The 15,194-nt window shown below is 36.6% G+C and overlaps 1 long non-coding RNA gene across 1 annotated transcript in view; it reads right to left on the bottom strand.

Moving 5' to 3' along the window:
* LOC125148124 (uncharacterized) overlaps positions 1-15,194 on the bottom strand; it is a 69,062-nt gene that overhangs the window by 41,246 nt on the left and 12,622 nt on the right. Inside the window, exon 4 of the long non-coding RNA XR_007145428.1 lies at positions 5,961-6,132. This is a non-coding gene — a long non-coding RNA (uncharacterized LOC125148124). The remainder of the gene's footprint in view (positions 1-5,960; positions 6,133-15,194) is intronic.

Below are 15,194 nucleotides of genomic sequence, written 5' to 3'. Positions count from 1 at the left end.
GATATCATCATAAGTGTCTACAATTCTTATATACAATACCCAGCATACAGTAAAATGTACCATACATTCAAAGAAACAGGAAAGGTAATCAATAATCAAAAAATAAAATAAAATAAACACAAACCCACAGATGATTGAGATAATGAAGTTGTAATAAAAGTATAATACAGTAAGTATTGTCAAAGAAACACACAGAAAATATTAAAAGATTTCAACAAAGAATCAGAATCTACAAAATAAAACAAAAGGATATTTTAGAATTGAAAAATGTAATTTCTGTATTTAAGAACTCATTGGATGGGTTTAAGAACAAACTGGACATAGAAGAGAGGATCAATGAATTCAAAGGAAGATTGATAACAACTATTCAAATTGAGCCACAGAAACTAACCTGGAAAGCAAGAGTATGTCCAAATGTGAGACATACTCAAACACTGTAATATACATATAATGGAGGTCCAAAAGGAGAGAAAGGAAGAGAGAATGGAGCAGGAGCATTATTTGAAAACGTAGGACTGAGAATTTCCAATAATGATGAAAGACATAAACCCACCATTTCCAAGAAGTTTAACAATCCCCAAACATGATAATACAATGAAAACCATAACTGACACATTATAGAAACTGTTACAAAACAAAGATGAGAAATTCTTAAAAGAAGCCAGAAGTAAAAATACCCATTGTATTAAGGAGAGCTACCGTAAGATTGACAGCTAACTTTTCAAATGAAACTATATGTGGTGGCCATTGAAATGTGCCATTTAGACCTTCCTTCAAGAGATCCTGTTGCAGGCACCATATCTGATGGACAGCTGTTGCACTTTTGGATCTAATGAAATCTTCATGTCATATCACACTTCCTTTGGGCTGCTTCCAGCCAATGAATAAGCACAGTTAATAGAACCAGGTCAAAGAGTTTTCTAACAGCTTTGGCTTGGGAGATCTCCACTGGCCTGTCTAAGCATTTCTCAGAACTGTTCTATAGTCTGAGTTTCTTCTGACCAAATCCTTCCTCTCTTCTTTCATGGATGCCACAACTTCCTGGTTGTCTGAAGGTTCTCCTTACTCTACTCTTCCCTTTCTCATTTTATCTTTCACAGGCATTTTCCCTAAATACATCTGTTGCATTTTTAATCCTATCATTATTTTTTATTTTTGTGGAACTCAAACTGACATACCATCAAAGTCAGAAGACAATATAATGACATTTAAAGTGGTGACAGAAAAAACAAACAAACTGCTGAACCAGAATTGCTAGTGAAATTATTTCCTTCCAGCAGAAATAAAGAGACTCTGGAAACAATGCAGATATCTCTCAGCGGATACCATGGAATATTGTTCAGCAATAAAAAGGAATGAACTATGAACTATTGGTGCATCCAGTAACCTGGATGAATCTCCAGAGAAAATTAGGTTGAATGAGAAAAAACAATCCCCAAAATTTACCTGGTATAGGCTTCCATTATTATAACATTCTTGAAATAGCAAAATTATAGAAATGCAGAACAGATTGAGGGCTGCCAAAGATTAAGGAGGAGTTATGGATGGGAAGAAAGTGTGTATGGTTATAGAAGTGAAAATAAAGGATCTTTCTGATACAGAAAAAAAATAAAAAATAAATAAAGAGAATCCTTTGCCAGTAACACACCACTGAAGTAAATACTCTAAGGGATTCCTTATCTAAATGGAAAATTTTCTTGGTTAGAAACAGAAATTTGAAGGAAAAGAAAAGCACTAAAAAAGCATATGTGAATAAATATAAAAATACTGTTTTCAGCAACAATGATAATGTCTTTTGTTTTATTTTATTTGTGTGTGAAAGAGAAACTGGGGGGAAGGGGCAGACAGAGAGGGAGAGAGAGGAGAGAGAGAGATAATCTTACACAGGCTCCACACCCAGCATGGAGCCTGATGTAGGGCTCAATCCCATAACCGTGAGATCATGACCTGAGCAGAAATCAAGAGTCTGATGCCTAACCGACTGAGCCACCCAGGGGCTTCGACAATGTCTTTTGAAGTGTAGAACATATAGCATAAAATATATGACAACAGTAACACAAAAGGTAAGACAGGGCAAATAAAATCAAGTTATCAAATTCTTACATTCTTCAGGAAATGTACCAGTAAAGTAGACTATAACAAGTGTAGGGTGCATGTTGAAATCTCTAGGGCAATGACTCAACTGACAGCAATGTTTCCCATCAAGAGATATCTGGCAAATAAGTAAATAAATGACACAGAGAGAGATTAAGAGAAAGAAAAAGAGAGATTTGGCAATATTTGGAGAACTTTTTGGTTGTCACAACTATAAAGGAAGTATCAAAAGCATCCTCAATTGAGAAACACTAGCTAAAAGACAGAGATCATCAGAAAAAGACAGATTGTCAGATTGTCAAAATAACAACAAAAATGATCAAACTATATTCTGTCTCTAAGAAACTTATTTCAAATGTAATGATATGGTAGGTTAAAAGAAAAAGGATAGAAGAAGAGAGTCTTTGCAAACTCTGGCCAAAGAAAGCTGAGGTGGTTATATTAATATCAAACAAAGAAGACTGCAGAGCAAAATAATTCATTAGAGATGAAGGGAGCATTACATAATGATAAGAGTTTCATTTCACCAAGAAGGCAAAACGATCCTAAATATGTTTTTACCTTTAACAGAGCTTCAAAATGCATGAAGCGAAACTGAGGGAATTAAAGACAAAGAGCAAAGATCCACAGTTATATCTGGAGACTTAAGTTGCTCTCTCAGTAATTGACAGAACTAATAGAAAATCAGCAAGATTGTAGATGAACAGAATAACACTATCAACCAACTGGATCTCATTGAAATTTTTAGAACATTCCACTACCAACAGCAGAATGTACATTCTTTTCAAGTGTACATGGCACACTCATCAAGACAGATCATATCCTGGGTCATAAAGCAAACCTTAACACATTTAAAAGAATTGAAATCACATAAAGTATGTTCTCTGATATAATAGAATTAAAATATAAATAATAATAGAACGATAATAAGAAATCTCCAAACTCTTGGAAATTAAAGAATACCCTTTTAGATAAATCCATACATCAAAGAACACCCTAGAGAAATTAGAAAATATTTTAAAATGAATAAAATACAACATATCAAAATTTATGTGATGAGTAAAGCAGTGCTGCAAAGGAAACTTATAGCATCAAATCCTTACAGAAAGAACATTAAGAAACTAGAAAAGGGAGAGCAAAATAAACTTAAGCAGAAGGAAGGAAATCATAAACATAAAAGCAGATGCCCATGTAATTGAGAATAAACAAACAAAAAACAATAAAGTCAAAACAACCAAAATCTTGTTGTGTAAAAAGGTCAAGAAAATATAAATTAACCTATAACAAAACTGACCAAAAGACAAAAGAAGACACAAATTACAAATATCAGAAATGAAAAAGAAAATATCACTAGAGACCCTGCAGACTGTAAAAGGATAAAAGGGATACTTTGAACAACTCTACAGACAAAAATTTGACAACTTAGACGAAATGAACCAATTCCTCAAAACCACAAATACGTATCCATGATAATAGAGATAATATGAATAGTCCAAAACTAATTTTTAATTGGATTTATAGTTTGAAACCTGGAAAAAAAATGTATCCAGAATTTCTTTCGGTCTATAGTGGGAAGATTTCAGGTTATTTTAGCTCACTGTATTACTAGTCATGGAACTCTTCTAAGTTTTTTGTAAGCCCGTTTGAATTGAGTTTTCTGTTACTTAAAGAAAGACTTCTTAAACATCATAGTTCTGTGACATTTGAAATAATATTGTAGTTGTTAAGTGTACAAATGCAATACCGTGATGACCTAATGTAGTAATTATAGAAATACTGGCAGTAGTATCATTATGGTGTAGTGGCATTAGTAGTTAAATAATAGTAATTATAACTAAGAGATACTAAGCACTTAACTTATGGCACCCTGCAAAAAAAACTTTGCATTTGCAAAGTGTTGTAGAAGAGGAAACAAATATAGACATTATTAAGTAAAAGAGTAAAAACACAGTGAAATGGAGTATCAGGTGGGCCTTTCTGTAGATTAGTTTTCTTCCCAGCCTACTGTCTGGTTGTGATCCTTCTACTCTGGGATAGAATGGGACTAGAACAATTATCATTTTTTTCTACCCATGCGAAAATGCCTTAATGACATGCCCATGGTCTTCAGGAGAATGCTTCCAGCCCAAGAAAAAACAAGTTCTGGCAGAATCAAGATCCTGCCAAGAAAGTAAGCCAGTTTTGTGTTTCTTCAGCCAGGATTTGCCCTTTCCACCAATTAGACCATAGAGTCATAAACTGTACTTGCTGAAAGCCTCCAGTGCCAGGTAACACACACACATACACACACACACACACACACACACACACCATGAATAGTGAATGAATGCAGAGTGCCTAAGAAAGCTCCCAGATTAATGGGAGGAACATCTCAACGGGGTGGTCAGTCTCTAATATATTAATAACCTTCAAAAAGAATATGCAAGTTCATCTTGTTTACTTATTGAAATAAGAGCCTGAAAGGGCTGTTATGCAGTGTTTAGCAGTATTCCCATAAACTTGCTAACTTCAAATAAGTACTTTTCATTAACCTGAAAGTTGGAAGAAAAACTTACATGCAAGTTAACTGCAAAAACAAAAAGATAAGCACCACTTATTTCTATGCTTTCTCCATTCTAATGAGGCAATAATCCAAGAAACCACATTCTTGCCCTTATAAATCAGCTACCAACATGAATGTGATTCTTCAGCTATGAGAAAATGTATTTTGAAGGATACAGGTTAGTTAATATTGGAAATTCTTGTGTATGTTGGGAGATAACACTATTTGCCCTGATAAGGACCAGTACTTTTTTTTCCTTGATAAAGACCAGTGCTTTTTTCTTCCTTTTTATCTGGCCTTGTCAAAAATCAGTCATGTCATCTTGCATTTTCCCTTTTTATCCTTCTTGCCCTTGCCAATTTGGGGGTTAATGCCAGTAACACATTTTCCTGATACAGTGGTGAATATAATATAATCCAGTATTCTTGTCCCATATGTTAAATACAATCTTGAAACAGGAAAAGTTTTTATTTAGGAACAATAAATAAAAGTTACAATGTACAGCAGCTACAAAGCAAGAATATACTAACTGCGCCAGTGAAAGTATTTGGCTTTATGACTTTGAAATCTCTTACTGTAAATCAATTCACTGGTGTTAATGTTTATACTTCAGATGGAAATATGATGGATAAAAAGAAGAGGGAGGGAAGGAAGGAAGGAAGGAAGGAAGGAAGAGGAAATTGGCAGATGGTTAGAAAAAAGAAAGAGAGAGGGAAGGAAAAAGGGGAGAAGAAACCCAGGTTGGGATTTGGGTACCTGGGAGAGTAAGCCAACTTTGAATCCTATTAAAGGAAATACAGCTAACCATGGAATTTCCAGCTACCTGTTCATTACTATTTGGAAAGCATTGCTGACATATGTAAATTTGCTCTAAGTAAAAAAGGTTCTATTCTGTGAATTCAGTGGGCTTTATGCCTGGGATACAGAGAGTTCTCAGTAAATATTTGGTAAATAAATAAGTGAACAAGGAAACATACAAGTTTCTTTTTATGTATTTATAAAACTGAAGCCTACTTGTTTAGTGAGTTGCCCAAAATCATAAAGAAAATCTTAGGTTCCTAAAGCATATTAGATGGAAAATGTAAGAAAGATAATCAATTGGGACCTAAGAGATATGGATTCTGGTTCAGGGTTTGTTTTGTCATTTCACCTCTCTGGGGCTCTAAATTGCAGAAGGAAGGGACTCAACTACATTGTTTTCTGCTGTACCTTCAATGCTTAGCACAGTATCTAGTATATACCAGATGCTCAATAAACATTTAAATACTTAACATTTCCCCATCTGTAAAATCTGTTTCCCCAATAAAAATTAAGATGTTGATACCAAGCCTTTCTGAGTGCTTTTTCCAATTCTATGTCACTGTGAGAAAGGTTGCTTGTTCCAGTCCTCCACTTTCCAACTTCTGCTCAAGTTGTACAGGAAGGCAAATACAGGTGAGTGAGGTTCCAACACCCTTTCTCCAATGTTATACCATCATCCTTCTGAGCTCTTATTTCTACAAGAAAAACCACAAAGATGCAATTTTAATTAAAAACAGTGAATCAATTACTTCATTGTCTATTCTGTAAAATGAATTCCAGAATCACCACAGACCTCCCAATCTGACAACCTCAGCAAAGATTTCCCAAACTTTCTCATTAGGTGGTTCTAGTCATTCTTCCCTAGAGGGGAAGCCAAGGGATATTCTTTCTCCTTGTCTTCTGGGGGGTTCAATAGCAATAAACAGGTTGGAATAAAACAGCAGCAACAATGCTTCATGTATTACAGGATAGTGTCCTTGAGAGAGATGAATTCTCCCACACTATTATAGGGAGTCCTTCCTCCTCCTTGCATAATACTGCCCTAGTGAGAAAAATAGCAGAAAATCCTGAAGCATAGGCAAGAGAATCCATAGAATTGTCAGCACAACCTTCCCATTTGTCCAGAGAAGGAGGGGGACCCAACTTCCCAGAAGACCAACCCATGTTTCTCCTTTTTTGCGGACTCCTTTCCTGAGGAAAGAAAGCCCTGACGGTGGCTCACTCTCAGTGACTTTAGGGTAATGTATACTATTCTGAGGAGGGGCCTAGTCAAGGAGTCAAGAATTCCAATTTGACTTCTAACAAACTGTGTGACTGAAATAGTTCCTTTCCTCTCTGAGAATCAAATTCCTCAATTTTTAAAGCTTATTTGAACTTTTAAGTAGTTGTAAAATTCCTTTTTCAAAAATACCTTTCTTATTCTAGAAATAATACATAATATTGTTAAATTCTTTTAAACAAGACAAATTAAAAGAAAAAACACAATTATTCATAAATCTACCACCCAGTGATATTCACTGTTAACATTTTTGTGTATATTTTTGGATGAGACTGCTTGGGATTTTAGCATCATTGAATGTGTATCTCCTAGTGAAGGTTACCATTTAAAGTCTTCCTGAGGCTTCAGTTGTGCCAGTTGTGTCAGTTCCCTCAGTTACTGAGGGAATCCCCCTTAGTAACCATAGACTATGACAGCCTTTTGATAAATTTTTTTTTAACTTTTATTTATTTTTGAGACAGAGAGAGACAGAGCATGAACGGGGGACGGGCAGAGAGAGAGGGAGACACAGAATCCGAAGCAGGCTCCAGGCTCTGAGCCATCAGCCCAGAGCCCGACGCGGGGCTCGAAGTCATGGACAGCGAGACTGTGACCTGAGCTGAAGTCGGACGCTTAACCGACTGAGCCACCCAGGCGCCCCTATGACAGCCTTTTGAATGCCCTTGGTGGTAAGTCATCTGAGTCTGCTTGTAAATATTGGAAAAGTCATTTGAAGACAAATCTGTATGATTAGAATGATCAAGGTGGGGACCTGTTTTGGAATTATTATCATTATTATCATTACTGTAAAGCTTAAAGACTATTTTTCACCTTCCTCTGGAATTTCCAAACTTTTGATGATTAAAGAAAAGAGACAGGGTAATGTATACTTTTGATGATTCAAGAAACGGGATACATTTCACTATTTTAAGGCAACATTTCCCAAGATGTTTTCTATGGCCCTACAGATGCTGGAGATGTTCCCTTGGAAAATAGAGTTGTGTGGTCAAAACAGTTTAGCAAAAACTACGCAATTTACTCCCTTAAAGACTCACAATGCATATTTAATATATTAAAGTCTCTGAGATTCCTCTGCTAATAAACCCCTTTAATTTTCATTAACTGTGTTTCCTAAACGTATTCGAGTTCAAAACACTTACTTGGGAATTTCACATTAGTTTGCCCATCAGTCAGTCATGACAGATAGTATAGTTTGGAGAGCAAGCATGCAGACTTCTATGGGCACATGAGCTTAACCTCTCAGAACCTGAGGCTCCTCTAAGATAAAGATTAAAATCTTACCTATATCACAGGACCTTTGCAACTAAATGAAACAAATCATGTGAAGAACATAGAGCAATACTGGCACAAAGCAAATGTTCAAATAAATGTGAGATTTTATTATTTTTGTTTGAAAGAGATGAGGTTGAGGACAGGATGAGGATGGACAAAATTTGTGGAGGAGGGGAAGGGTAATGAACAGTGATTCCTCTTAATTATTGTAGCAAGTTCTTGTCCAGACACAGGAAACCATTTTTTGGCATTAAGGCAATCTGGCTTCCAGAGAAGCCATCCCGGTACAGAACATCTAATACATTTTTTCTAAAATATAACATTCATATTTTTAAATTCAAGGCTGAACTAGCAGGAAAGAAGAGAAAATAACAAAAAAGTACAATCCAAAGAAGAAAGCAAGTACTAGAGGCTCATTTACAAGTCTCTAGTAGCTAACAATTTGGGTTTAATGGTTTATGCTCAAGTGGCAAAAGACAAATCCTGAAACCAGTGCAATGTGGGAGGCTGTATTATAGACCACTGTATAAATTCAGTAGCCCCTAGAAGATAATGGAATAATGGGGAAAAATAATAAAGGAATGACTGGAGGGAATACTGTGCTGTTTTATCCTTAGTTTTATATGGAGCAAAATGAGAGAAAAAAATTCCCCTTATAATTTGTAATTCACAATGAGCCCACCTTCACACAGGTTTGGAGTTAGAACCCATACTATTCAAGCACTCTCAGGTTGATGGTGCCATGAAACACCAAGAGAAGCAAAAGCCTTTTCTTTCTTGAATTAAATTTTTAAAATCTTAAAGGCAGACCTCAAAGATACCCCAGAGGGATTTTAAAAGTCTCTAAGCTTATTTGGAAACAAATAATCATTGTCATGATGTGAATATTCTACAGAATCACCCCTAAACAGACAGAAGATAATGGAATTACTAGATATCAAATATAAAACTAAGCATAAAGAACTTTACAGCAGTATTTAAGGTATGAACATTGGTAGGCCATTGGTAGGCCAGTGGAAAAAAAAAACAAATAAAATGTTTAAAGATAAAAAAATTAATAATTAAAAATGAACCTCATAGGGAAGTTTAAACATTGGTTTAGAAACAGACGAAGAGAAAATTAGTGATCTGGAAAATAGATTTGAAAAATTACACAGAATGAAGCACTTTGAAAGAGAACCCAACAAATCAATAATGAGAGATTTTAATGTACATTTCTTAGTAATCGGTAAAGAAGCAAATGAAAAATTGGTAAATCTATAGAAGAATTTACTGAATAATCCATCAGTTTGGATTTTTGATGCCTGGGAAGGATAGCATCATCAGATGCCATTCAGCCCATAGTGGGAACTATTTTACCTGTTTTTTCCCCTGTGATAGCTTAACATGACTCTAGGGAAGGAGATTTTAAACCTCCTTTGTTCAAGAAGCCTCACTTTGTTCAAGAAGTCTTCCCACAAAACTCTCCTGGAATTAAGTATACCAGTAAGACATGTCTCTGTGACTTCTTGTTAATGTTTGTCATTTTGCATAAGTTCAGTTGTTTTTTTCTTTTATTTCTATTTGGCTTTCAATGTAATACATGCACATTATAAGACAATGTGTGAAAATATATATAAGGCCCCCACCCAAAACAAAAAGAAAAAAAGAAAATTAAAATGATCCACGAACACATTATTCAGAGGTAAGCATTATTAGTATTTTATTATATTCTTGTCATTTTTCTATGTGTAATCTTGTTCACTCATTGTTTAACACTTATCACATGGCTCACACTTCATTTAAGCAGCATGGAGGTAGCAGTAGCGAAAAGTAAAGTCTCTGTCCTCTTGGCACTTACATTTTTTTCTGTACTTCCATATATGAAATATGCATATTTTCAATTTAAAAACAAATGAAGATAAAAGACCAGATGAGATACTTAGTAATTATTCATGTTATTCTATCCCTTATTTCTTCAGTGAGGAACTAGATAGCTGTAATCATGGTATTCTTCATATCACCAGGCAGAGTATGGTAGATCCAAAAGTTAAGAGGGTCAAAGGGAGCAGGGAAAAGACAAAAGGCAATTGGGATCATGGGTCTCTCTCAATTTGGGGCAGGTCTTAGTGTATTGGCAAACCTAATGTATTGGAGGGGCACAGGAAGCACTGACTTGTAATGTTTGCTAATTTCCATGGTACAAATACTCCCATGTATCCAATATAAAGCTTTCATGTTTTAGAAAACATACTTATTACTAACCTTCAAGAGCTAGTACAAACCAGCTCCAGCACAAAATGCCTGGCCCTGATAGAACCCTTACATCCTCTGTCTCTTAGTTCTGGTGGTGCCCTGGAGAATGAAACCTTCTCTCAGCAGGAAGAAAAGAAAGAAGGCTGGGATGCTAGAGATCAACCTCACCAAATCCTCCTTTTGGTCTAATCCACTTTGCTTTTTGGAATCCTGTTCTGCTCCCTGGCTAATCAGGGGCTTTGCCTAGAACAAATGGAAGACCTACTATATACCTACTATGGTATTGTGTGGAACACAGAAAACGCAGTTGTGATCCTCACTCTCCACCAGCTCACCATATAGTGGAGTAGGTAATCAGAAATATTGCTAAGTGATTATTTAAAAATGCAGAGAAAATGAACCCACTTGGAGATATGATTATTTCCAAAAGTTCAGATGCAGTATAATGAGGTCTCTTATGTCAGATATGTGACATGAGAGAATCAAAGCCCTTACTCTGTCATTTGAAGTTCTGTGGTTGTTTTTTGTTTTGTTTTTGTTTTGTCTTGTTTTTTGTTTGTTTGTTTTTTGCAGTTTCTATGGTCTTAAGCAGCTAATTAGTAACAAGAATTAAATAAGACAATGCATGGAAAGTCATCACATGGTGCCTGACACACAGTCAAGTACTCAATGCTACAGTTAATAACAGTATTGTTATCAATAATATTTATAGTACCACATGAACAAAGACAACAAAACAGAAAAGACTATAGCTATTTCACGGATTAGCCAGTAACTTGGTTTTTATTAAAATCTTTGTGATTAATGGAAGATTGCAAAATTATTATAAGTGCATTAAGAACCATGCTGAGGAGTTTGCACTTGTTTTTTGTTTTTGTTTTTAAGAGAGAAGCTCATGCAAGTGCCTGAGTGAGGGAGGGGCAGAGGGAAAGGGAGAGAGAATTTTAAGCAGGCTCCACACCCAGTGTGGAAACTGACGCAGGGCTTGATCTCAAAACTGAGAAAATGACCTGAGCCAAAAATCAGAAGTCAACACTTAATGGACTGAATCACCCAGGTATTTCTGTATGTGGTTTTATAAATGATGACGAAGCAATAGAAATTCAGTGACATGATCTGAGCTGCATTTGGGGAAGATCAAGCTTGAATTATGGCTACTTTCACTGACAGGTTTGGTAGTTTTTGCTGATATGAGTAGATGAAGGCAATGCTGTTTGTGGCCACAGAACCTGGGCAGTCAGGAATTTGCCTTCAGAGATCTCCCTGCAGCCTCATCTCTGGGGATGATTTGCCTTCAAAGCAGACAGCATGTATTTTCCTGAAGCTACGCCAAGTCCTTTTTCCCTTTCTTACTTTGCTATTTTTTGGCTCATAGAGTCACTAAATATAAGCAACTTTTGAAAAGATCTCCAGCCCGCTCATTCCAGTGAGTGTAAGAGTTATCTAGGAATTGAAGATGCATACTAAAGTTCATCAAGATAGGCCTGCTTCCATGTCACAGTCTGTAATATCTTTGTCCAAGTTTTGGGGGTAACCAGGTCCTAACAATAGCTTTTCACATTTCTCATTATCTTACATAAGAGGCAATACTTTTCTCAAGTTTGTTGACATATGAAGCAAATAAGCTGTTGGAGAAGTTTGTTGCAAAACTGGAAACAAAATGTATCTCAAATAGTTTACAAAGGCTGTGAATCAGGGGTTGGGAGGTGGCCCAAAATTCCTGCTTCCTGTCGAAAGCACATTCAGCTCAGTGGGATGCATTTGTCTGGTTGTGATATGTAAATGATCTCCACAGTGTATTTATGCTTGAAAATTTCACTGATTCCTGTTATTTCAGACCACATACACCCACACAACTGTGATTACTTGGAGTCCTTGACTGGAATATATCAGGAGTAATTGGCCTGGTATGCCATCTTTTGTTGATAATTGGAAACTTTTGGACACAACACAAGAAGTTAGCAGATTCCCCTGAACCTAGCCATATGTTTGAGCAGTTATAGCAACAACAATTTTCTGCATGCTCCTAGCTGGAACTCGAGAAGGACTTTATGACTACTGCACAGGTCTAGCCCTAATGGTCTCCAAAATATTATTTGATAAACAGAAACAAGATCTTTACCTGACAAATTATTAATAGACCTGGTTAGGACACCATGTTGCACAAAATCTATTCAAAGGGCCTCTTTTTTATTTTACTAAACTATAATCAAGACACAGGGAAAAGATAAAGGTTTCCATTGCAAGGCAAATTAAACACCCCAATGAAATTTATCATGTGGACTGATTTAAACTGGAGGACTCAATGGGATGTTAAATATTTTTTGCATCTAATTATAAAAGTGAAAGGAGGAACACACATGGAGTTGATTGTGCTTTGCATAATTTTGGGAAAAGAAGGGTTTTATTTTTTAATATACCACATTTCCATCCCCTAAACACTAGTCAAGGAGAGATTTCTCTAGAAAAATCCATCAGATCAAAGTCAGTCATTCAAAAGGAGGAGGCAAATTTGATTCACAGGATATGAAAACAAAAATTTAATTAAATAGTAAGAATAACACAATAAAGGTTTTTAAAATACCCTAATATGATGTATATCAAAGAAAGCAAATTTATATGAAGAAAACATGGCATAAGAATTATTCAGATAGTATGAAATAACAGCACCAATATCGGATGAGGTTAAAAAATAAAGCCAAGATGATGAAAACTTTAGCTGGACTTTGAGTAGGTCGGTAACTTAGTAGAAGGGAAGGACTATGATTAATTTAAACAACTTGGGAAGGGGAAGATGGTGGTGGAGTAGAAAGACCCTAGGCTTGCCTCATCCCATGAATACAACTAGATAACTATCATGTCATCCTAAATACCTCCAGAAATCTATATAAAGACTGACAGAACAAGCTCTACAACTAAAGGTAGAGAAGAGGCCACATCAAAGAAGGCAGGAAATGTGGAGACATGGCTTGGGAGAGAAACAGATCATGGCTGCTATGGTAGGGAGGGAGCCATGGTTGTGGAGAAGAACAAGAGACAGACTGACAGAGAACCCACACAGGGAAAATGAATCCCCGTAACAATTTACTTGAAAAGCTAGAGGAGCCAAATTTCATGAGTTCTTGCCATCAATGGTACTTAAAGCCTGGAGTTTTAAAAGTGAGCATGTTTGGTCCTGGAAGAGTTTGGAGGATGTTGGGTTGCTCTTGAAGAAAAAGCAGGGGAAACATCCCACAGACATACAGTATGGAAACAGCAATCTAAGGAACACCTAAGGCACACAGTGGGAGCTTAGTCACTCATCTTGGAGCATCTTCCAGAGACAGCATTCATGGAGAGGCCCCACTGGGTACAAAGGAACTGGCAGGCACCATTTCCATCCCTGCTCCACAGCATAAGCACAGGGTCACCTGTAGGAATCAGTGCAATGCCTACATTCACTACCTAACTTGCTTACACCAAGCCCTGCCCCCTGTGCTCTGGAAGAACTGCCCTTTCCAGTCACATTTACCTCAATCCCAGTGCAGCAGGCCCCCTACTCCAGAAGACTGGCCTGAATGCCTGCCAACACTATGTCTCCTTACCCAGAAGTTTTGGGAGGCCTCAGTTCCAGTGGCAGCAGGGACAGGTCTCATTGCACAAGCAGACCAGACAACACCTAGTTAAAATATGTCACATTCAGGTCAGGGACCAGACATTACCTACAGCAGGGAAAGAGAGCCTCTGCAGATGACTGGCCTGAAGGAGAAGGCAGCCATAACACAACAGCAGAGCCTATGCAGCACCCAGTGGAGACATTCTCAGAAGTGCCAGGCCCTGAGGAAAGGGGGCACTACACTGCAGGACACTACAGGACCACTTCTTCATAAGTCATTACCCTCAAGAACAGGAGACATAGCAGACTTTCCTTACACATAGAAACGGATACAGAGACTGAGATAAAATGAAAAAACAGAGGAATTTGTACCAAATGAAAAATATGACAAGGCCATGGCAAAACAGGTTTAAGTAACATGCCTGATGAAGAATTTAAAGCAATGATCATAAGGATGCTCACTAGATTGGAGAAAAGAGTGGAGGACATGGGAGGACATGAGTGAGTTATTAGCAGGTAACACAGAGATAAGAAATAACAGCAGAGATAAAGGGCTCAATGAATAAAATGAGAAACATGCTTAATAGAATGAACAGCAGGCTGGAAGAAACAGAGGAACAAGTTGATGACCTAGAAGACAGAGTAATGGAAAGTAATCCAACTGAACAGAAGACAGAAAAAAAGAATTATGCAAAATGAGAATAGACTTAGAGAATTCAATGACTCCATCAAACATAATAACATTCATATTACAGGAATCTCAGAAGAAGAAGAGAGAGAAAAGGGGGCAGAACATTTATTTAAAGAAATAATAGCTGAAAACTTCCCTAATCCGGGGGAGGAAACAGATACCCAGATCCAGGAGGCTATAACCTCCAACAAAAACAACAAAAACAGGTCCACACCAAGATATATTGTAATCATAATGGCAAAATATAGTGATAATATTAAAAGCAGCAAAACAAAATAAGACAATTGCATACAAAGGAAACCCCATAAGGCTATGAGAGGATTTTTCAGCAGAAACTTTCCAAGCCATAAAGGAATGGTATGATATATTCAAAGTGCTGAATGGGAAAGATCTGCAGCCAAGAATACTCTATCCAGCAAGGCTATCATTCAGAAAAGGAGAGATAAAGAGTTGCCAGACAAACAAACCCTAAAGGAGTTTGTTACCACTAAACCAATCCTGCAAGAAATATGAAAGGGGACTCTGAGTGGAAAGGAAAGACCAAAAGTGACAGTATGAAGGTAAGGAACATAAAAGCAGTAAAAATGAATATTTTTGTAAAAAATCAGTTGGAGAACTCACAAAAAAGGATGTAAAATAACACTATATACATAAAACATGGAGAGGAGTAAAGAATGGGTTTAAA

Source organism: Prionailurus viverrinus, chromosome D2 (assembly GCF_022837055.1).
Source record: "Prionailurus viverrinus isolate Anna chromosome D2, UM_Priviv_1.0, whole genome shotgun sequence".
Classification (NCBI taxonomy): Eukaryota; Metazoa; Chordata; class Mammalia; order Carnivora; family Felidae; genus Prionailurus; species Prionailurus viverrinus.
The sequence above is the reverse complement of the archived record's forward strand: the minus strand, read 5'-3'. Positions and strand labels throughout refer to the sequence as shown.